We start from the raw sequence: 24,158 nt of genomic DNA on the forward strand, positions 1-24,158 counted from the left end.
TCCATACCTATAGACTTCAAGATGTGGGGAGCCTTCTCAAGGAATAGTTATGATTCTGATAAAGCACTCAAATCTCTCTGTGCTTGCAGTCATTTTGCAAGAAAAGAAAGAATAACTCTCACCAAAGAGCCTTAGGAGAAATGAGATGAAGATTTGCAGTTCATAGGTCCTTGTATGTAAGGGTATGACAACATTGTCCACTTTGAAAGGCAACTGTTTGTGCAAATCCCTACTTGATGTAATGGAAAGATGCAATATGGTGACATTTTGTGTGTGCAGTCAGTTTGTGAATATATCGTGACCTGCACGCAGAGGAGGCCACAACCAGCACACACAGAGATGTATCTAGAGCAGTGATGTATACCAGCAGCCAGGCTATCACACAATACACTGTATACTTATTTAATGGCCTAACATGAGCTTAATTAAGATTGCAAAACTTTTAAAATAAATTTTTGCTCAAAAAAAATATCTCTAACTTTTTGTGGCTGCATTTGCAACTGTTTAGTTGTCCATAAAATCTATGCAAGGAATGCATTCAGTAACAAATGTTCACCAAATTAGCGATTAGGAAAAACAGATGGAAGGGACACTTTCCACCCGAAATAAAATAGTCACTCTAAGAATCAACCTTGCATAGCCAGGGACAGGAAAAATACCCCATGATCTAAGTGACTAACAAAATGTGTAAATGCTTCTCAGACTCTGAAAAAATATTTTCAAAGGATCTATCTAAGACCAAGAATATTTTCTTGGAATTACTCTCAGTGCAATTTCCAAACAGTAAGTATTTTCACAGATGTTGCAAAGCTGTTGGACAATCTGAGAAGATATAAAATACGTTAGTTACTTGTGTGAATAGTTTACAGCCCTGTGCATATTATCATCATCACAAAAAGGCTACATCTACTTCCTTATTAGTAGGGGAACACAAAGTGCCTGTAAACCAACCCAGCTCTTCAAATTTTCCCATTTTCTTCTGCTGTCTGCGGAGAATCTGTTGGTAACACTGTAGTCCCAGGATGGCAGCCTTCATCCGTAGTGCAAACACACTGAATGCACCAGAATGCCTTCTGAACTTGACCAGGCACCCTGGCATCCGTATGCCTTTTGTTAGTTTTCCCCTGCAAGTTGAAGGCACACTCGGATGAAAGTTGGTGGGATGAGAAAGGCATGTTCTGACCTCTCTGGAATGATCCGAGTGAACTCCTGCGTTCAGATACCTCAAAACAGTGCCCAGTGTGGACCTCCGTTCAGACCAGAGTTCGGCAGAATAAGCCACATTTCCCTTTCAGGGCTATAATTAAAGCATCTCCCTTTTTCTGTGAGAGATTTTTGCACAGTGTTGCAGTGGATACTAAAAACCTTTCTCGATCCTTCTGATCCCCCTCGATATCTCATTAAATTGACAGACCACAGCCTATTACCATACTTTTGCCAATTGCACACTGGTTGTGTGATCTAGACAAGAACTCCTCTGACATCACCAACTAAACTAATATTCCCTACTGACCTTTATCCAATTTACAAATCCCTCTGTCTCCAGAGATGAACAGTCAGAGCACTACTCCATGCATCCCTCCGCAGCCAGTATCTCACATGTAAAAATAAAGGAGGTAGAGAAACACAACAAATCTTGCGTTAGAGCTGGAAAACTCTCTCATTGAGCAATGTAATTTACTTCAATTGAACATGAATATGCAGGTCTAGAATTTTTACAGCTCTCCTTAATTCCACATCTCCTTCCTGCTGACAGTACAGGCAAAAAATATTTCATCACAGTTTTTAGTAGAAGGGTTTTGAAAAACCCATCCTTGTGCTGCATAGCAATTCCTATCCCAATTCACAGCCATATTACAAACTATATGATTCTGGATGTTAGGGTCAGAAAAACACACTGACATGACTAATTGAGACTGAATTGAAAACTACATAGTATAAAGCTAGGGGAAGAAAAATAGCGTTGCATTTTTAAGGTACGATTTTAGAGCAGGTATTATAGACAAAACAGAGGTTCAATTAAAGAGTATTTTAAAGCTGCCTTTAAAACTACAATAGTTCCCAACTCTCTTCTTGAAAACAGTTAATTTTTATTTCCAGTATTTACCATTTGAATTACACATGTAAAACATCATCATTTTAAATATACATACATATTGAAGAAAAACCCCACAGTACAGTGTGTCATTAAACCACCTTAGTTATCAAAACTTAATGAGCTCTGAAATAGATACAATCCCAATATTGCAGGTCATAAAAAAGATTTTACTTGTGACCTACATCATTCACATAGAAGAATTAAGAAATTAGGGCATCTTTCCACTTCCCATTCACTGTTTAAGTGCCTATTCACAGACTCAGACTCCTAAGGGCAAGGAAAAGCACCAGATTCGGCAGATTTTCCCATGTTGTGAAGCATCATTACGCAGAGCTGCCAAAGCTCTGCTCCGCTGACCACAGTCCTGCACAAGCACACTTCCCACACAAACCACTGAGATGGGCAATGGGTGGAAAACTTCATTTTGGTTCAGGTAGGAAAAAATACAGTCTGGCTTTCATTGTACAATATAATATGATATAGAATATCAAGTGGAAATAACAGTCCCCTAAAAAGCAACACAAAGGGCACAGTCTGTAGTGTAGCTACAATCACGTGTTTAGCATTAACAGAAAAATACAATTTCTGAGTACCTGATCAGAGTGGTAAAATTGCTGAATTGAAATGCAACAGTCAGTGAGACCAAACCATGGGGTCACCTCAGACCCAGCCACCAGCATCACCTACAACAGGTATCAGCACAACCCCCCACCCAGGTTTAAGGGCTAGTGAAACACGTCAGGCCTGCAGCATACTGTGAAAATCAAGTCCCCCAGGTTTTGTGCCCAGGGACTATAAAAATTAAATTCAGAGAGTACAGAAGTCAAGCAATAGGATTTCTATTACAGAATGTTACTGATATATAAAAAAAAGTGGTCACACTTCTCTGTTGGATTGTGCTTATTGTCTCAGGCTGCTGAAGACAGAAGAACTGGAGAACATCTACTGCCTCCAAGTTTTACAGTTCATTTAGGGAAAGCTGAGAAAACAGAGCATCAGAGCATGGCATAGGTGCAAACAGGGACCCAAAGAGGCAACTGTTGTGGACAGACTTTGATCACCGACACAGCCAGTTTCTGATAACTGAAGGGACAGTCAGCATCATGATTCAAATGCGCTTCATCAAGTCCACATATGTACAGTGACAAAATAGGAGTGCTTCGCTTCTGTCTAGGCTTTGATTCAATTAATTGTGGTGAGATTAAGGGAAGAGAAAAACAGGGAACAGAAACATGAAATCTGCCTGCCAGGCTGTTTATATTCCAGCAGGAAGTACTGTTAATTCACTAATTCTCAAATACTAAATGATCAACCCTCACAGCTCTTCCATAGATATCCAGCATGGCATCTCTTCCAATGCAACCTCTTTTAACTGGGTAATTTAAATCAAAGCAGTACGTTGCTGGCACTCTACTTAAGTCAGAAGCCTTTTTTTCACCTGCCCTCACCCATTTCTAATGATAATCTGTCTCTGTCCTGTCTGCTATGCAATTTAAATTAAAATCATCCCTTTCTCCTTGAGGAAATCTACATTACATGCCTGCAAGAAAAGGAAATTATGTCCAATATATGTACGAATCATCACTTGATTATAATACTACAGCACATTTTAGAATAGTCCAGTGAAAGCTCCCCTGCTTAAAAGGAGAAGAGCAAAATCAGCTAAAGAGCCAAGGAAATCCTTTTGGAAGGACTTGTTTCTTACATTCCCCGAAGTAAAAATAATAATAATACATTGAAAAAAAAAAATCCACACACAAGCAGAAACTCTGTTAAGCTATACAGTTCTAACTTGAATATGGAAATATCACACAGTCCAGTCTCATGTCAGCTTGAAAAGATAATGTCATGCAGAAAATTATGATCATCTGATGAAATAGTATTATGAAAAGCAGTTTGAAAAGGCAACTTCTTGAATGTAAGTTTTATATATTTCCACACCAAAACACAAGTGTCTAGACAAAAAAGTACAACATTTGAATATTTTGATCACATTTTTTCTTCACAGAGAAGCAACTGGGAAATAGAGGGTTATCAAAGTATATTTTTAATTAAATCTTTAGAGAATGGTTTATCAAAAGGAACTGTTTCATCACCCTATTCATTTAGTAGTATGAAATTAATTTGACATTAATGTAGATAAATAAGGCTGCCTTTAATGTTAACTTTCATAAAGGTAATGTCCCATTCTGAAAATACAACAAACCCAGTGTTTGAAGCTATCCAGCCTTCAAAATTGTACGCAAGGGCCTCTAGTAAGTTAGAGCCCACTTCTGGCTACCTGAGAGATGGAGAAGCTTTGTCTGAGCTGGAAAAGTTTTTGGCACCTTCAAAATTGGTACTATAAGGAACCAGAACTTCACTCTGTTCTCATCTTATGGCCTAACAGAGGAGCTTGTGTCAGGAGATTCTGACTAAACAGTGTTGTAGATGTTAAGTCTTTTTTCCCTTCCTCATTCTCCTGTCCACCCCCGCTAAATCAAAAGACTTTATAAACTTTTCCTCATCTCTAGTTTCCATCCAGAAAACTCACTCTTAAAAAATTACAGTAGCTTTAGCATAGTAAAATTACAGCACTTCAGAACCTTCCCATGCACATCACAGTCTCTGTGGACCTGAGAAGAGAAGTATCTTCATGGTGAGCAAATGTGACAAACATTTTATTTTATCCTTTTACTTTCTTCTTCAGGGGATGAGAAAGGGCCAGTTGCAATTCAGCAAATTCCTACTTGTAGAGAATTTTTCATAAGGGCTTCTTGTCCATTTAGAAAGGTAGAATTGCAGCTGCATAGGGGAAAATAAAAGGAGTTGGTGAAGAATGGGATGAAGCTCTGAATGTCCCGAACAGTGAGGAGTCAATTCCCCCTGCCTTGCACAGGGGGAGGGCAGTGAAGTCTCAGCAATGGTGCTGCACCCGGTTAATGGGGTAGAGAGCTGACAGGGGCCCTTTGCAAAATGGATTGTAAAAGGATGAATGACCTATGCTTGATGAATTATTGTCGGATAGTTCCTTGAAACATTATGTAAAGTTACAGCCTTGTTAAACCACATTCTTGGAGTCTTGTCTGTCTTCTTTCAGGATCTGGGACAAAGAAAACGTGAAACGCAGGAGAAACTACAAGTACGTTTCCTGAGTTGCTACAACAGTTGTTTTGTTTTCTAAGGTTGTTTTTTCCAGCAAGAGAGAAAGCCCGACAAGCTTTTATTGGAACAGAAGTTATTCTACTGCATTTATGGAAGGAATTCATTTTAGGAACGAGTTAGACGAGAAAGAAAAACAAACAACATGCAATTAGTCTACATAATCAAACCAGTTCTACTGTCTCACTACCTTTACATGGCTTAATCTGTTCTTTCACTCTTCCTCCCACCTGAAAGCCAGGAATGCTTCCAATAGAGCAATAAATTAAAATACCAATAAAGCACCACATTAAAAATATCACAACTTCTAGATTGCCATGTTTCAGCACTTTTCCTTGGGTTTTTTTTTGGGGGGGGGGTGGTGATTTTGGGGGGTTTTTATGCTTCAGAATGATATTCTGACAACATCAGGTGAAAATGATAGAGGCTCAGAGAATGAGTTTAACACTGGAAAAGGAAATTTAATTAATCAAAGAAACAAATTATTTCCCTAAAATTATTTGACCTGTCCTATCCTACTTCACTCCCTTCCTCTCCACCTTTTTTCCATCTTGACTTCAACCACTTTTAAGGATGCATCGTTACATTCTGTGCCTTTCTGCTTGTCCAAGCCAAGGGAAGGAATAAGAGGATGAACTTGCCCTATGAGGTCACTCAGCAATTACTTTTTTGAAAACACAGCACTTTCTCCAATACCACCAACATAAAACTGAAGGCTGAATGGGTCGGGTAAGAAAAGTTTTAGTAATCTTGGCAAATAACAACTTGTGTTGAGAAAGAGTCGACAGCTACTTCTAATGCACTATGACACGACTGCTTCTTGTGCCCACCTGGCTGAAGAGTTCTACAGATACAGTCTCTATTGCACCAATGCATTTGGAAGGAATGCAGTGCAGACACCGCTTATTTCTACTAATTGTACTACTCTATTCAGTTGTATGCTCTACATTTGTGATTGCTGTCGACTGCACAGTTGGTAACAAAACAGAAAATGTCCAGCTTGTAGCTACTAAACATACTCCAAACAAATTTCATAATATTAACCCTGGAATCTGCAGCTTCTTCCCTTGTTTGGGAGAACAGGTTGGCTTAACTAGGGTGGAGGGAGGAAATGAGACAGTGCCATACCTCCCAGTAACTCTACTGGCCCCAAAAGCAGTGTGCCAGTAATACCAGTGGGTACAGGTGTGTACAGCAAGCCAGAAGAGCAGTAGTCCCATGAAGTTGCATATCCTGAACCCAGGGCTCTGCACCATTTGCACAACAGAGACCCAGAGAAACCTTCACTTGTTCTTTCACTGCAGCCAGTCACAAGAAGAATCAGGCATCATAGCACTTCTGTAAATGCAGACTTGGCCAGTTCACTGAAACCAACAAATCAAACTAAGAAAACTATTCACTGTGTGGTATGAAGTATTTTGAAGAAAGCGTTAACAGAAATAGACTCTTTGCTCAAGTCTTCCCCTTTTCTACCAGACAGCACAGTTTCTTTCTGAGAATCCATGTCATCATTCAGCTGTTTCTTCTGGCAAAGCCAGAATCCAGAACAGAATCTTCATGAAAAAGAAACCAATAAATTAGAGCTCTTTGTGAGCAATTTGCCGTTAGTTCTGTTCTCCCTGCCTATTAAGATTCTTTATTTGCTTCACCAAGAGATTTCTGCTGACAAGTCTATTCATTTACTACTAGCCTAGATAAAATGCTAATAAACAAAATGTCAAAAAATGTATTCATATGATTTTCCTCTTTTCACTGGGCTTGTTATTAAAGGGACCATGGAACTAAACATCTGGTGAAATCAGGATGCTTGTTTTCCCCCTGAAGACGAGGCTCTATTTCAAGCTTGAAAACAATGTGCGAAAGAACTATCCAACATTTCCATATTTTTCTATTCTGTCAGGCATGCACAGACAACCCTCCCATCCCACTAATTTCAGTGACTGTACCACCTCCCATCAAAACCACACAAGAATACTGTTATGGAAATATATTATACAGTGTTACACTTTCTATAGGCTTGCTATGGCATCCCACAGATACTTTACAGTGGGATTATAATGTTTCATTAAACTCTGCAGATAAGCTGTCATTATTCTAACTGCTACAGAATCAAACAGCAAAACTCTCCAGAACCTTCTTTCACCCTCCTATCAGCTTATGCTTTGCTAATTCTCTAACTCCTTCCCATTAGACTGGTGTGGAGAAATTGTGTTGAAGAGTGCTCCTTGGTTGGGTACTCCCAAGGGAATCCTCATCTCAGCAGGGCTGTGCGAGTGATGTTCAGGTGTATGGATGGGGTGGCATCTGGAAGTAGCCACCCCTAAACAAAGACACTGCTGAAAATGCCACTATGAATTAAAGAGTCCAAGAGTGACGGCTGCAGACAGCTGGCCATTGGGAACTAAGTGAGACAAGCTGTCATTAACTGTGTATAAGCCATCTAGGTAGAGTGCCAAACTGAAAGGACTCTATACGAGACTTCTGGGTGTTTTCCCATAAATCTTGACCCTTCAGAAGTTCTGGAGATTGTAATTTTCTTTATGTAAGACTACTTGTTTGGCCTCTTTGAATAAACATGCAGTCAAGAGGCAAGAGAGGAAGCAGTGGTGAGTCGCAGGTTAAGATATTCCTTCTTCCCTTACTTCCTAGTTCCTTTTAACTTGGAACATATGATCCCCCAGCAACAGCTAAATGTTTTGTGAAGCTGGCAGGAGCACATCTCTCCAGCCAAAGCTGTTACTTGTCCTAATCTGATTTGCTAAACATATCCAGAATGAGATGGATGGAAAATTCAGCCTTGCATGCTTTCACATGTGGAGCTAGAGTTCTGCAGTGAGAATGGCTGAATATTTTATTTTTGGAGTGCATCTTGTGAACCATTCAGGTGAGACAAAGAAAAAGCAGACCCGAACATTTCCATCTTGCTTGAACTCTAAATGAGACACCTACAATACCAAACAAAAAGGTACCCTCAGGGCACTTTTATATATTTATTATAAAACAAAGATTAAAACAATTATATGGAAATTAAGGATAATATGGAACATTTGTCTTCCTCTCAGTCAAACAGTAACATGGCCTAGTTCAACAAATAGCTTCACAGCTTGAGGCCTACTGCATACAAAATAATAAAATGACTTGGGCTGAGAGGACAGCCTGAATGGCTCAGCTCTGTTAAGTACGTCTCTCAGATCTGCAAAAGAGGTCATGTTTCACTGCAATAGTACTCTTAGGCAGAAAAAACCAGCAAGTTTTCACAACTACGCAGATCAAAAGAATAGACACTGCCCTTATTCACAAGCTCAGCAAGGTAAAGAACCAGCATGGCGAAAATAATGAAGCTTTTCCCCCCCCCAACACTTTCCACTCTTTTCCCCTCCTTGTTCCACCCACAAAGGGTAGTTCCTAAACGATTCTGCTCTTAATAACGCTTTAGAATCTGTTGTGATTTTCTCCTAGTTACCCAGTGCCACACCTATGCAAGTCACTTCTAAAGGAACGTATGTTTAAATATAAAACTAGAGTGACAGTATGATTGCAGTTTAGCTCCTTTGATTAAGGAAGCTCCTCTTTCTGAGAGGTAAATCTTTTTACAGCAATAGGGTTGGAAAAATTCTGGTTTTGAAACATGCCCTCTCTACGCTGGTGGCACTAAGTGACACCCTTCCATTATTATAATCCAGAACATTTCTCGCTACATAATTTCAAAGATACTTCCAAGCTTAACTTCTAAGTATGAAACTTCAAAAATACATTCTATTCTTGGGAGATGCTCTCTCCAACTAGATGAGGTTGCAGGGAAGAAGGGACAGAGCAATAACGTAGAAGTGACAAATTTAGAGCAGCCTTGACATTATAAAGACAACAATAACTGGAAGGGGTAGGGGAGATGATGATCAGTAACTAGAAAAAAACACCAAAACTTATTACCCTCAGATTTGATAAATATACATCTAACTCATTACTATCACTAGCTTTTCTTTTGGGAACACTTTTCCACAGCAGCTGGAGAGAAAAATATTGATATAATTTTCATAGTTTTAGGAATGTAAATAAAAGAAGCTTTCTGGTTTTAGTCACAAAAATTCAGAGAACCTGGGAATTACTGAGTAACAACACCCTTTGAGGTACATTAAAACACAAGGGTTTCATCACTGATGAATACTACTTATCTGAAAGTAACTTATTGCTTAATTACAGTTTTTTAATGTTGAAGCAATAATCATTTTTATGATTGTAAATCAAATTTTAAAGTTTATCCAAACAATATAGCAATTTATCTTCACAAAGGCAGTATAATGTTATAACTTTTTTCTTTTACATTGAATAATATGGTCACAGTCGTCTTGGTGTTAATAGGTACACTTGGAGCATGGCAATATCATCCAAGTAAAACTGTAGCACAGTTTGTCCCATAGTGAGTTTAAGTGTGACCTACCCTATTAGAGCAACAACAAGTCCTTCTCCCTCCTCTTTTACAAATGTTTTGAATATAAGAATTCATCAGGATTTAGGGGATTAAGAAATCACCGACCACGAAAAAAAATCTGCAGAAATTTTCATTAGTTCTTTTATGAGTTGGCAGCAAATACTCTAGCTGTGAACTTTTATGAAGCTATAAATATAAAGGACCTTCTGATACTGGTATGATGATAATTCTAAATTTCCTCTTTGCAGCTGCAGTTGATCCCCTGTATTTGGTAAAAAAAAATATCTCTTTTTTTGATTTAACAGAGAAAGTTGGCTCAACTACCGTATTGCCTTTGAGGAATCCGAGTGGAAGTTCATGAATTAAACCCACATGGCAACACAACCCCCCTTCCCCACCTTTCCCTTAAGGTGGCTATAAAATGTCAGTAGAAAGCCAAGCTGTTTATTTTACTTAGCATTTGATTCTGTAAGTAAATGAGTTCCTAGTGAGGCTTACGTGCAAAGCACATCTTTGCAACCACCTCCCTTACATCACAAAACTTTTATTAAACTATGCTATAAATATTAAATCAATCCTTAGATGTTTAAACTTAATACTAATGGCAAAAAAGAAGAATATGCAGGTAAGTAACAGACTTGCTGGCAACCTATTCCCTGAAAGACTAGGATGTTTGATCATGGGGAGAAAAAAAAAATTCTTTGCTACTGACAGCTTTTTACAACACTTGATTTCCCAGGGGATTTATCTTTCAGGAGTAAAATTTACGAAGCGATTCTGTCTACATTTTGCTACATATTCCAGAATCTCTATGGTGAACAGTATTCCTAAATTACTCTGATAGATTTGTGCCACTCTACATTTGTTTGAATACTAACTGTCAATACATTTCACTTAATCACCTAAAAAAACCAAGGAAGACTCATTTTCCTCCCAATACCTTGGGAAAAGGGCACAATCTGAGACAGAAAAGGTCTCATCCCCTTGGCTTCTGAGTCCCTAAAGAAATACTGGAGCAGCAAAGAAACAGTCCAGAATAACAGCCATCCAGCAAGAGAAATGGGTATGCTGGACTGCAATTACTGTAGTAACAGCACAATATTTGTTTTTCCTTGTGTGGTTAGGTTTCTCAGGAGCTTGACCAGAAAGAAGGTAAAGTAACCAGGGTACTCAGACACATGCCAAAGCTCACTGTGAGATCAGTTGCATTTGCTTATGTCTGTCCTAAGGCAAACTGAAGATCAGCTTAACTAATGGAAAGTTATCATTCATGCAAAAGAAGAAAGCCACAATTAGACACCCACTCTTTGTATCTGTAAATCTAAGAAGCTGGATGTAATGTCATTATTCACTGACGCTGCTTGAGATTATGAAATAAGGTCAGGGACCAAACTTTGCAGAGTATATACTTACTGGACTAATGACGGCCTCCACTCTAAATCTGAAGCGCTTGGCTGGAGTCCTGCACTCCACATAAAATGCATTTCAGAGCTAAAACAGCCACTGTGACTGGCTGTTATCCATGTCCATTGATGGGAAAGGTAGAGAGTCCTGTATGTCCTTTGCTTCCATATATGGTGCATTTTCCTATGATACAACTGAGTAGTGCAGCATGTTTGATGATCTAACTAAAAAGAGACAGTCCTATTTTTTCCAGCATTATTCTGCAGTCATCTGAAAAGTTCCACCTTGCAATTTAAAACAGAGAAATGTGTTTTGAAAGAAGCTACAAGTAACTTCAGTGATGAGAGGGTGCCTGTCCCTCTTTCTATATATTTTACAAAGCAGACCACAAAAATGAAACATTGGAGAATTCTTATTTGCTACCATTTTAATAATTGAGAAACATGTCTCAGCTCAAGTACACAATTTTCCAAGTTTCCTTTGGAAAAAATAACAATTGTAAGAAGGTGCCTAAAAGCATATTATTACTGAACAGTGGTTTATTAGGTGCTCTCAACAGGTTCGTTGTAATTAAAAATAGGGACACATCCATGGAAAGTAATCCAGGTGCCTCCATTTGTCTTCTTTACAGTGTTAGCCATGTAAAGTTCAAGAAGTGCATGGATGTAACTTAGAAACCTAATTAGGCCATTAGAAGTAAACTCTGTTAAAAAAACCCCTTCAGCTTTAACAATAAACTGCAGCCATTTCAAATTTAATACTGTGCTAGCAAGTAATACTATCATTGAATAATTCAGCATTCTGTAACATAAGGCAAGATGGAAGGAATGAGAAAGTGCGATTGCTATTTTCATTACGATGTGCCTTTTTGGGAGGTATAGTATAAACCTCGTCTCACTGACACTAATTATTTTGGCATCTTATTGGCAGTCACAATTAGACAAAAACGTAGAAATTTTTAAGAGCGAAACAAGTTCTTGGCTAGATTTCTTCAGCCCGATATACTTCAGACTTTTATTTATGGCTAAACTGAAGCTGGATGTCAAATCTGGGTCCCTTAGAACAAAATCTTAATAATTAACTGGCAAAACTGAACATGATCGTTTCTGACACACCTACACTGGTAATTATTGCTTTGAGGCCATTTACTAATGAAATTAATGTATTCATTGCCCTAACAAATTAGCATAACTCATACATAATGCCCCACATTTCAAGACCTTCTTAGAAAAACAACACTTAATACCGCAGAATGAAATGGCAAGGGCATTACATGGAGACAGTATTCGCTGAATTACTACATGTTAAAACCGCAATGGCTAAGTGTTAGTTATAAAGCAAAATGTAAACATAATGTGGGTATTGAAACCATTAATAGTGTAGTCAAGAGTGTAGAATCGATTATCATCTTTGCACTTCAAATAAGCACATATTACAATAGCAGTAACCATAGAATGTAATTAACTGGCTACTTTTAGAGATATGAAGTATGAAAAGGAGGCAGTAAGAAGCAGTTTCTTCTTCCTTCTCAAATTTATAATAAATACAGTGTGGCTACTGTGCTTTTTTGCCCACATTGCCATTCAGATTAATTTGGTGCCTGGAAGTGGCTACAGCAGTCATAGGGTCAAGCAACAGTGAAAGATAAGATTAAATGCATTACCTTTGGAAATGAAAAAAACCAAAACCAACCAAACAAAAAAAACCCAACAAAAAACCCCCAACTCAAAACATTAGCAGCAATCTACTGCCATTTTCAATTGGGAAGATTCTCTCTGGTTTGGGAAAGCGATTCCCAAAGTTTTCTATCTCGTCATGCAGAACAGAGGTCAGGGGAGCAGATCACCACGCGGTTAGATGCAGTTCCAATTTGATGGAGGGCAGGGGTGGAAAGCACTGGGGGCTGCATTGAGATCCCCAGGCAACAGCCCTAACATGCACTGCCACTTACAGACCATTCACAACTGTGGCCTGCAGCATGCCAGTATGAGGCAGATTACATATGAGGAATCATTGCTTTTGAGTAGGAATAATGTATTTATGTACTTCAAGTGATAAATTTACTTTGAAGGAGAAGATGGGACAAAAATACAACGGGTTTGCAGAAAGTCATCTAGGACTCTGCGTTGCACAGAATTCACTGCTGGCTCAGCCGTGGGGGGCCAAGAGCTAAGGATAACTTGACCAGGTCTTTCTTCAACACAACTGAGGAGCCAGGTCCTGATGCGTTACAGCAAGGTTACTTTGCTTGTATTCTCTAGAATTGTCTAAAAGTTGTTTCCTCCTGAGAAGCAGATCCTCAGCAGATCTTCAACTGAATCAGTACCTATTGCTACAAAGGAAAGCAAAAAAACTCCAAGGAGAAGATTATGGAATAATCACCTCAGGCACGGAGTTTCCTTGGAACCTTACACACATGTGTTTGGTTCCTGCCCACAGCATAAATTTTTACATCTTAATTTATTAATGTTTTTATTCTATTCAATGTAGTTTGGATTCTCTTATTACCCATACAAATGTGTGATCTTTTTCAATCCTCTTAAGTGCTTGACTCCCATGGTATCTTATGGCAATGAGTTCTACGTGCTAATTATGAGATGCATGAAATTTCATTTGACCAGTCCTGTGTTTCTTGCTTATCAAGTCATTCCCTTTCTCCTCCCAAATATTCCTCTCCTTTTTAGCATTCCTCATTTTGCACCTTTCTCCACCTTGAATTAAAAATCCAAGTCCCTCCTACAGTAAAGACTTCGTTTGACTACCCCGGGTTTCTTCTGTTTCTAACTTTACACTTCTTCATTAATTTCTTTTTAAAATAAAAAAATGACCAGAACACAAGATAGTGTGAGAGATTGTTCTAGCCAATTGAATCTGCTTTAGACACTGCAAACATCCCAAAGCACATTTCAGAATGGTTTAAGCAGTCCAGCGGTTGATTTCCAGTGTTGGACCACAGAGGTTATTGTGCTCTCTGTCCCAAAGACATGAAACCTATATTGTGGCCACTAAGTATAGATAGATACCTTGAGGCAATTAAGGTATGACTGAAAGCTCTCCATTTGTTCCCATCTGAAGAACTGGCTGATCTTCAGCATAATCACCTGAATTGTCAAGAAACTGGCTCTTTGAACCTTACCCTGTTGTCACATACAACCACTTTATACATGGGTAAATGCTACCTCTTTGATATTCCTCACAGCTACACAGGCAGGGAACAAACTTCATTTACGCTAACCCTTCTCTACACTCAAGCAGTAGGTCTCTATGCATTTCTGCCTACATTATGTAATGCCAGAGTAACAGCAAGCAACGTTAGTGAGAACAAGAACCAGGTCTTCAACATCATTTCATTGAGCAGGCAACTAGTAGTATAAACTTACCATTATTTTTTGTGAATTTTCTCCTGATTTAAAAATAACCCCACATGAAAAGAACTTACACAAAGCTTAGGATATTCCTAAAACATTTAAAAACCACTGTACTAGAACAACAGCAGTTCCCTGTCAAGTTATTGTATGCTTTTTCATTGAGAAATAATAGCTGGTTGGATCGCAGAAAAGCTACACCCCATCCTCATGGCTGGTCTGTTCTACATCATTTACAGCTATGTACTGCAATATTCCACCATCTGATCTATTCTGTCCACCTAATAACTATGTACTACAATATTGCATTTGTATCAACTGTTTGAGTTGCACTTACTTTGTGAAGGTCAGTCCTCCTCCATCCCCAGGCACCTAGTTCACCTACTTTTGACTTTAAGTCTCTCATTAGTACATAGATTTTATTTTTGGCAGCATGCCTACTTTTAGTTAATTCCTCTGTCTGACATGTTGTTACTTCCCTCAAATATGCCTCTGCAACCTTTCTTCCTCCAGGCCAGCTGTAATTTCTGTCCTATCATTTTCTACTGGATACAGGGTTACCTTTGTATTGCTGACATTCCTAGCAGATGTCTTTGTCCAACCCAAGTGCTCCTCACCACCTGTCGCCTTGCTTCCAGGTTTGGCTATAAATAATCCTCCCCTTGCTGGTTTGACTATAAATAATCCCCTCCCCACCCGGTTGGTTTTTGGTGTCAGCTGGTTCCAATTTGGGTAAGGTGGAGCTTCCCTTTCCTTTACAGAGCTACAGGTCCCTCTCCTCATTGTGTTACCCGCACAGAAATCCTACCACTGCACAAAGCCACAAATATAATAGAAATATATTAGTAGGTCCCCAAATCAAATCTTTTGCCTGTTCATCTACATAGTCATTCTAGCACTTCTCATATCTACCTCCCAAAGTTACCAGTATGCACAAGAGGCACTGGGGCTGTGCTTATGATCAAATTCACCTCTGCTTACCTTGCTTCCCACAGAAGGGCCAACAAGTCCCACAGGGCAAACTCAGCTACCTCTCTTGCACATATGAACACGCTTGTGAACCATGGCGGGTCACAGAGCTGTGGATCTCTCCAGCCTTCATCTGTTCTAGTCCACGTGGTAACTGTATGTGCCACCATCAGCATCTGGACATGAAGGCAGATGGAGTGAGTCCTTCTTAGAGAGCACCCCAATGTCACCTTCTTGAGACTGCCTGAAGCAAGGTATGTTGAGGATGTCTAAAGACAATAAGCTGCCATGATATTGTGAGCTCTGCAGACAGCAAGCCTCTCCCAGCACAGGTGCTTCCGATTTGCTCTGTGAGCTGCAATTAGATCCTGACAAACACCTGAGGTGTTCAGAAATTGTTCTTCTGAAGCTTATGTACCTGGTGCTCACGGTAACTAGTAACTAGTTTCTCTTTAGCACTCACCATATAAGACCTGACATTTTAACACATATTTTGTTTATTTCAGAAGCAAACAAATGCACTAAACTCACCACAATAGTTTGGGTATAAAGTGTAGTGGGAGACATGGTGCCTTGGTGCACATTTTGGGTTTGGTTTGTTTTTTTTTTAAAAAAGATAAGTCAGAGGAACACTTCAGTCAGACTAGGGTGGCTAGTGTAAAATTAAGAGGGAACTGTAGAGTCAGTCCACGTACCAACAGCCAGGACTGAAGAGGCTGTCTACTGACAGTTCCTATAGGAGGACGGGAGGGAAAGGGGAGAAACACTCCACTTCCACCAAAAAAAAAAAAATTAATAAAAAAATCAAGCAGCCTAGGAGAAGTTAAATCCAACTGAGAGAGGCATATAATTTTTCTTAATGGCCCATTTCTAAAGTTTTGGCACACCACTTTTTTGAGGAGGCTACTTCACATTCCTCTCTTCAGAAAACAGCAGGTAGCTATACCAAGTAACTAATGCTACTTCTGAAAGTTTTGGCTCAAGACTGTCCTACAGGGGATGGGACAGAAAATAGCACCAGAACTGGACTTGAGAAAATATTCTGTGTTTATGGCATCCTCTGGAAAAGCAATGATTGCAGTAGTAGCAATAGGCCACCCGCAGTAAGATTAGCAATAAGTGAGAATTAAAGAGGAAAGAAAGCACTGACTGACTTTCCTAAAGCTGTTAAAGACTTGACTGGAGCCAGAAAACAAGTGATGGATTTACTGGGGTGCATCTTTTTCTCATCAGTAAAAATTTAGAGGAAATGCAGAGATTAAGGAGTGACTGAATCTATGGAAAAGAGCTGGTGAGAGAAAGCACAGTAAAATCCTGAGAAGATATAGATGTCTGTATTCATTCAATGACAGTATGCCACTTTACATGCAGTGAAAACCTGTATTTAGTGACATATATGATCTAACCTAGACAGAGGTATTCCTGTGATAGGGGTTAAACTGGAGAGAGCCAAAGTGGGCAGTGATGTCCCTACATGCAACTGGAGGCACTAACTGCTGCATAGCTGGAGGAACTCTGTATGACCTCAAAGGCTGTACATACAAGTCTTGCCTGCAAAACCCGTGAGAACTTTTCCTGCTATGATTATAAACTTTACTAAGTTAGACTCTCACAGAGTTATATAACCCTATGTGGTAGTTAATGAAGTGCTGGATGTAAGAAAAATAACTGTAATGTTATTTTGCCCCTGGTATGCTTTGCCTTATAAGGATTAAACCTAGAGCTAATTCACTTGTGTTTTGTGATCTCTATCATGCTGCAATAATAATACTTAGCACTTTATAGCACTTTTCACTTATAAAAAGTGCTTTACAAACATTATCTAATTATTAATCTTCACAACAGTCCTGTGATACAGGTATACAGGTCAATTTAATGTTCTATTTTAATAAACTACTAGCACTTTAGTAAATTGAAAAGTATAAAACATTAAATTCACTTAAGAGAAACGAAAGTTAGTGAACAAATTGCAATTCTCCCTACAACATTCTAGGTGGGCAATGCACATAGCAAACTGTCAGTGATTACCAACTCCGAGGTCCAGAGGACAGCCTATATAGCAGATATTTCAATTAAGAATCATAGAATGGTTTGAGTTGGAAGGGACCTTAAAGATCACCTAGTTCCAACCCCCCTGCTATGGGCAGGGACACCCTCCACTAGACCAGGTTGCCCAAAGCCCCATCCAACCTGGCCTTGAACACTTCCCAGGAGGGGGCATCCACAGCCTCTCTGGGCAACCTAGCTGAAGTTAAAGGGAGCTGTGCTTTCAGCTTACTATTCAATGTTAAATATTCCGAAAAATATTGGAGCAGGATATCTCAGACTGGGTTCCCAAATTAGTAGGTACTTTCAACCTTGAATTACTGTGTCCCAGTCTCCATCTGTCAAATGAGGCCAATAATTCCTCCTCATTTCACCGGGGTGTTGTGAAAATAACTTCATTAATGGTTTGTGAAGCACTGTAGTGTTGAGTGCTATACAGAAACCTAGGAGGAAATTAATAATTCTGTCTCTGGAGCAAGTTTTGAAAAGCATGCAATAAGAAGGGCCTGAAGGCCCACACTTAACAGGAGAGAAAAATAAAATATTGGATTTGAAATATTTGAACAAAATATTTGAACTGCTCATTGAGTGCTGTCCATACTTTTATGCATCAGATTTCGCTCCGATTTTAAACTCTCAACTTGCAATCTCAGGTTTTATTTGTAAATTACCAGGTTTCTAAAAATTCAGAGCCATCCAGCTCTCCACAAATGCCATAGCATAGAATCCTACTCATGAGCCCATGGCTCAGTAGCATCACTGGCAATATTTAGAGTCACTGTACAGACCTCTATCATTTCAGTTCATGAAATAAAGCAACAATAGCATTTTTCTCTATAAAAGCCAGTACTTCAAGGAAAGAAAATCACACTTTGACAGTAGATTCTATATGGTATTTTGAAATAACAAAAGAAAGACGCAATTCGGGGACAGGGGGAGAGGGAAGTGCTCAAAATTTTATACAGATCAATACATATTCACTTCCTTTCACAGAAACAGCCAAACTATTTTGATCATGGTAATTCGAAATGTTTTGACCCAGGAAGAAGTCCAACATGGAAAATATCAACCCAAATAGTTAAAGTCTTATATTTAGAAGACTAAATATAAATTTAAAAAAAAATAACCTTGTTTACAGTAGTTTATAAGTGAGAATTTGCAGGCAATCTTGATGGCAGCCAACATACTCTGCCCTACCTTGGACACACATGCACACACTGTTCTACACAGTGTTTTGCTTGCTGTGCAACTTATTTTAGTTCTCTCCTAGCATGTCTTCTTCAGTGCTGAGAGGGTTTTATTATTTATTTATTTTCATTATACATCCCCTAGCTGTTTCTTATATGGAGAGAATAGTATTCCTTAGCTTCCCTTAAATAATATACAGATGACTAATCACTGTGGCACCCAGGAAAAATATGTCAGGTAAAGTAAACATTCTGAAAAGAATGAACCCTTGAGCTATCCCTGCCACACAGTCTTACCTGGAACTGTCACAATGATTGTGGTGTGACCAAAGAAGGAGCCTTTGATGACTGAGGAGTTATCTGAATTAGTAAACTGCTTGGTGAGTAGAAAAAAGCCTACTGCCAGTTAGTTTAAAGCAGTGGCATTTAATAGAAATGCTAGAACCAGAGGACTGCCTGTTCTGACTGTAACATTGAGGCTATCAAACATGTTTTTCAATATGTGAGAGAAAACTGCTATTGCTTGTTTACTGCCACTTGCTCAATGTGCTTAAATAGTGCAAATATAATGGCTGCTTTTTGGTTCAACAACATTATACTGATATGGTTTATAAGGGGCTTAAGCTAAAACTAGAACTGCAACTCCTACAATACCAACATAGAAAAAAGGACTTCCAGTGCCCCACATCCATTCTAAATCCAGAATTTATAAAAACCAAGCATGCAGAATGGTGTTTCACGTTTAAGATTCTCAGGGAAAAAAAATCCTTAATATTATGATGTTACTCTCCACATGAAAAAGGACGCAACTTGTTTTAGGTGTCCTGAAACAATCTGGTTTAGGTGTCCTATAGCACAAATGACTTTGTTCTTTTAAGTTTTTAAGAACTGTTCTTGTGTGCGTATCGAGTCAAACTTTTAAAATCTCCTTCTTAACCAAATGATGGCCGCTCAGTCTGGAAAGCAGTTTTACCCTCATTCTAAAGTAACACTTGCAATATCCTCTCCCTACTTTCATTTTTTGTTCTTAGCTGCCAGTATTCTTCTTTTATGTGCTTAACCTGTATTTTGATGCCAAGTCCAGTCACCTGAGTAACAATTCTGATGCCCTGAAACCTGTCATGCAAAGTGATCTGAGGATCAAAAGAGGACCTTGCCTGAATTAATGGAAGTCTGGAGCCTAACAGATTAGACATAGCTGGCATGTAATCTGTGACAGTGTTTGAGACACGAACACCCCATCTCTCCCAGAGTCCCCACAGATTTGGTGGGTTCACACTGTGCGCAGCCCAGAGGAAAACCAGACAGAACACAGGCAGGCTGAGGGACCGCAGAGGCAGGCAGATCCCATCTACCTGAGAAACATTCTCCCATCCTGTGTGGTGTGGTCGACACGCTGGAGGGAAGGGATGCCATCCACAGGGACCTTGACAGGCTGGAGAGGTGGGCCCGTGCGAACTGCATGAAGTGCAACAAGGCCAAGTGCAAGGTCCTGCACGTGGGTCGGGGCAATCCCAAGCACAACTACAGGCTGGGCAAGGAATGGATTGAAAGCAGCCCCGAGGAGGACTTGGGGGTATTGATTGATGAGAAGCTCAACATGAGCCGGCAGTGTGCGCTTGCAGCCCAGAAAGCCAACCGTGTCGTGGGCTGCATCAAAAGAGGCGTGACCAGCAGGTCGAGGGAGGTGATCCTGCCCCTCTACTCCGCTCTGGTGAGACCCCACCTGGAGTACTGCATCCAGCTCTGGGGGCCCCAGTACATGGAGCTGTTGGAGTGAGTCCAGAGGAGGGCCACGAAGCTGATCAGAGGGCTGGAGCCCCTCTCCTGTGAGGACAGGCTGAGAGAGTTGGGGTGGTTCAGCCTGGAGAAAAGGGGGCTCCGGGGAGATCTAATTGTGGCTTTCCAGTACCTGAAGGGGGCCTACAGGAGAGATGGTGAGGGACTGTTTATCAGGGAGTGTAGTGACAGGACAAGGGGTTTAAGCTGAAGGAGGGTCAATTTAGATTAGATGCTAGAAGGAAATTCTTTACTGTGAGGGTGGTGAGGCACTGGAACAGGTTGCCCAGAGAGGTTGTGGAGGCCCCATCCCTGGAAGTGTTTAAGGCCAGGTTGGGTGAGGCTTTGGGCAGTGTGGTCTAGTGGAGGGTGTCCCTGCCCGTAGGAGGGAGGGTTGGAACTAGATGATCTTTGAGATCCCTTCCACCACAAACCATTCTGTGATTCTATGATCCTGAACCTCATCTGCCAAAACTGAACTCTGTTCTGTCACCAACAGATCACTTTTAAAGAACAAATGATCCTTAAGCTAAATACGTGGGAAGGCAGAGAGTCCACTTACATGGTTACAAAAATGAATCCACAGTACTGAGCCCCTTCACAACCTTTTCACTATATGCACAATACTAAATAGTACCTTGGACACAAAATAACTAATGTCCCAGCAACAGGCTTAAACCTCCAAGTTTGTCAGGGCAAAGTTTTTGGGTTTTTTTCTTAAAAAAAGTAACTTAAAATGGACAGTTTATTTCTCCTCTTGCCACAATTCCTTACAATAGTTCTTCATCCACAGTGGCCTCCTTGTTATTAGGCAGCTGATATTTCCCTCTTCCAGATGTATTCCCATGTAGTTTGTGCTGTACACAGTAATGCTTTGTTTGGTCCTCACAGGCATCTGGAATATAGGCCTGTGGAACGCAGCTGGGAGCTGCATATGCAGAAATGCCTGTGCTGGAACTGAAAAGAGCAAACCCACTTCAAAGGAGCAACAGAGAGAGTCAGAAATTGGTTGGACAAGAAGGATGATGCGAGGAAAGGGAAAAGATAATGGGAGCTGTGGTTTGCATGTGACACTCATGAGAGGATTAATATACATAATTATAAGCAGCTAGCAACAGTGTCCTCCCAGGTGGGCTGCATCTGACTGATGTTAGAAGAAGCTCCTTGGAGCACAGAGTCCAACACAAATTTTCAGTAGTTTATTCTGATGCTAAACTATTCCTGATCTGATAATATGCTGCTGGCAAGAATCAGTGAGAGTTAGAGAAAAATCTCAAGCCATATTTGTCTATCAGCTCACTTATGTTGTTCCATATAAACTCAAACTTCTAATATGATCAGCTACTTATTTCTTCACAAACACACCTCTGAAGTATGCAAATCAGTGATTTTAAAAAATAGCATCTATTACAAATAAAGAGAAATACAAGTTCTTTCCTTTACTTTTCAAGTAATTCATCTCATTACTCCCAGGTTAGAGAAACATCGCCTTTAAAGTAAAAGTAAATCCACGCCCTTATTTGTTCTGAAGGCAGAGGAAGAGAACATCTTTTACACTTCTCAATGGCAGGAGACAGAAGACTGGAGAAGGTAGTGGTGTACACGTCCAATATGAGAGAAGGGAATTCACACACTAAACTGTAGCTGAGGAAACAACAGGTTGAACTTTGGCATGTGAGGATGACTTATGGACCTGGAAGTTTGTGCTTCAATGAAGATATTCAAGAGAGAGCCAATATGGAAAAATGACTTATTTCTCAAATATGGTTTTATGCCTTGGAAGTGGTCTGGCAGCATTAGAATGACTTACAGCTATGTACTGTATTCTCCAACTCTGTATCTGCCATTTTGCTAGTACTTCTAAAGAACTACCTAGACCTTACTTTCCTGATCTGCAGATTGTCAATTTCACATCAATAAATTCAATACTTATGTAAAAAAAAATTTAATATAATCAGTTGTGTGACTTACCAGTGCTGTAAATACTTTGTGTGTCAGATTATCTCCCATTTGAGAACACTAGGAAAAAAACCCACAAAAAACCAGACAGTTTTTTTTTTTTAAAAACTTATTTTAAGATTATCTTGTCTAGCCAAGTATACATAAAACCTCCTAGTATCATCCTGCTGGCAGGATTAAGGAATAACAAGGCCAGATCTGTAATGAAAAGTGAATGTCTTATCACCTTGAAATCTGGTTCATATTTGATAATTGGCACCTTTATTCCATTTACAGTTTTCATAGTATGCAAACACTTATATAGTCTTGAGTCAATAAGGTATAGAAAGATAAGCTTCAAATACATTAAGGACAATCAGCATAAACTAGAGCTTAGAAGCCCTGGGCCACTCTGAGCCTTTGGAAATAGTCAAGGTTAGCCATTACCTCAAGGGAAATACACTCAGTTTTAGTGAGATAAGGTACTCAGTGTCATGAGTTTTTGTAGCAAAAGTATGACCTGCAAAGGCATGACTGTCCTTCATAAACCAGCTTTTGAGAATATGATTATCAAATCCAAATTATACACGTACAGATCCCAAATGCACCCACATTGAAATAGAAAACCCGATTCTTACACAAAAGTACAAGAATTTGTTTACCCCCATTCAATCAACTTTAGATGAGGTTCAACAAAACGCTAAAAATAAGGTCCAAGGAACTACTAAAGGTAGAATACTATTTCTTGAAAATCGTGAAGCTCTGCAAGACAGAGAAGGTTCACCAAAACAATGGCAACTGCAGACAGTCTCTAATGCAGTCTGAGGTAGTCTTCAACTACTGAGAAAGTGAGTGTGCCAGACTCTTCTGAGAGGAGCAAAAGTAACAGGATGAGAGATAAGGGACACCAAGTTGCAACAAGGAATATTGCAATTAAACATTGTTAAAAGGAAAAAAAAAATGAGGATAGTAAAACACTAACAGGTAGACCAGAGATATTGTGCAATCCCTGCCCCTGGAGATGTTCAAAACTTGACAGGACCACCCCTGAGGAACCTAATCCGAGTTGGCCTCACTTTGAGCAGAGAGCTGGTACTCATGAAAGTGCCTCAATTCTTGCTGACTCGCTTGAGGACTCAAAGCCTTCACCTGATTCTGAGGTGGGGTGGAGCCACCCACTTCTAGTGGTCAGAAGCGACTGAAGTCTCCCTTCCCATGAAACAAGTGTAAATTTTAACATGGAAGAACCTTGATCTTTTATTTTGTGTATCAGAATTAATGGTGGTTCAAAGTACATCAATGAGTAGATCAAATAACCGAGCAAGTTTTCTACAAAGAAAGGCTACACTTCAAGCAGGCAAATGCCCCATCATAACTGCATCTTCCACCTGAGAAAGACTGTGAAACAAGCATGTCACATGCTATTTCACAGATATATTAAACTACCTACTGTAGTGGCTTCTTAAAACCCTGTAAAAGTGGCACAGAATAGAGACAAAACTAAATTACCCAGCTGTCCTTATTTGTTTTCCAAACAGAAGCCCACAGAGGACAAGGAGAAGGCTCGAATGAAGCAGGGAAACAGTTTAAGTTCATAATAAGTGTGGCTCCATTGCAGAAATGCTGGAAAACTTCACATCATCTCAGATTTATTAAATCAGTTGTCAAATCCTGAACATTCATGACAGATTGCCATACAGGTGGCTTAGATTAATCAGCAATTTTATGTAAGAAAGGGAAAGATTTGCTAATATTTCTCCAGAAAAGCTGAGGGCTTTTTTTTTTTTTTTTTTTAAACACTT

At 39.6% G+C, this 24,158-nt stretch overlaps 1 long non-coding RNA gene across 1 annotated transcript in view; it reads right to left on the bottom strand.

The window, feature by feature from the left end:
- The window catches only part of LOC142602757 (uncharacterized), a 285,134-nt gene that overhangs the window by 147,620 nt on the left and 113,356 nt on the right, over positions 1–24,158 (bottom strand). Inside the window, exon 5 of the long non-coding RNA XR_012836533.1 lies at positions 22,390–22,437. This is a non-coding gene — a long non-coding RNA (uncharacterized LOC142602757). The remainder of the gene's footprint in view (positions 1–22,389; positions 22,438–24,158) is intronic.

The sequence above is a fragment of the Balearica regulorum genome, chromosome 8, assembly GCF_011004875.1.
Source record: "Balearica regulorum gibbericeps isolate bBalReg1 chromosome 8, bBalReg1.pri, whole genome shotgun sequence".
Classification (NCBI taxonomy): Eukaryota; Metazoa; Chordata; class Aves; order Gruiformes; family Gruidae; genus Balearica; species Balearica regulorum.